Consider the following 1143-nt stretch of genomic DNA (forward strand, 5'->3'; position numbering starts at 1 on the left):
ATTTTTGACTGTTTAGACTGCAGATCCAGACAGGAAGCAGAAAATGAATAGATGACAACTTATAATAAAGATCAAACATACATTAAAGATTTCACCTCTAAATAAAACTTTAAAAACTCGACATTTTGTTTTTTTAGATTTGGGAACCATGGGGAACATCTGGCCACACGTGTTGAAGAACAGAAGTTAATTTAAACCTTTAAAAGCACCTAAAGATCAGAACCACAGCTATGTGGACCCCACAGTTCATCTAACCACAGCTATGTGGACCCCACAGTTCATCTGAACTCAAAGGTCAGGTCTGATGGTTTTATCTCTTTACCAAACCTAACGCCGACTGCTGGGAGCATCGATCAGCTGAATCCTCAGACACGTTTGTTTTCAGTCAGAAGGTTTCCTCATGGACTCAACTTTTTCAGACTGAAAGGTTACAGAGACATTTCTGACGTTTTGGGACTCCAGTAAACCTCAGTGAGAACCGTTATCCACACATGGAGAAAACCTGGAACGGTGCCGAACCTTCCCAGGAGCGGCCGGCTGGCCAAAATTATCCAGGAGGTCACAGAAGACCCTAAAACAACATCCAAAGACCTGCAGGCCTCATGCAGCTCAGTTAAAGTCAGAGGTCACGATGAACAATAAAAAAGAGGCTGGGCAAAAATGGCCTCCATGGGAGACTCCAAGGAGAAAACCAACGCTGACCAACAAGATCACAAAACAAGTTAGAATGCTTTCCTTTATTGTGGCGGGCAATCGGCGTAAGATCTCACAGGAATCCTTCGTTATTCTGAGGATTACGTTTCCACTTGCAGTGTGCCAATATAGTGGTAAAATTATACAAACAAAATAGAAGAACCTCAACACAATTAATCTCCATCTTAAATTTCCCAAATGAAAGGAATGCAGAAATATATTTCAGAACTGTACATAAAACAATGTGTACTCTAAACAGTGTGGCACAGTCACATACCTGCATTCACAACAAAAAGGCAACAAGTTAGAATGCTTTCTTTTATTGTCGTGGACAATCAGCGTAAGATCTAAATGGAAAGGCAACAACAGAGTTAGCTAACTGTGCTCCCATTTTTTCCCTCTCTTCCCAAAAAAGAAATCTCACATAAACGTGCATTCAATTCAACATAA

Source organism: Pundamilia nyererei, unplaced genomic scaffold (assembly GCF_000239375.1).
Source record: "Pundamilia nyererei isolate P.nyererei 1_Seehausen unplaced genomic scaffold, PunNye1.0 scaffold00131, whole genome shotgun sequence".
In the NCBI taxonomy this organism is placed as follows: Eukaryota; Metazoa; Chordata; class Actinopteri; order Cichliformes; family Cichlidae; genus Pundamilia; species Pundamilia nyererei.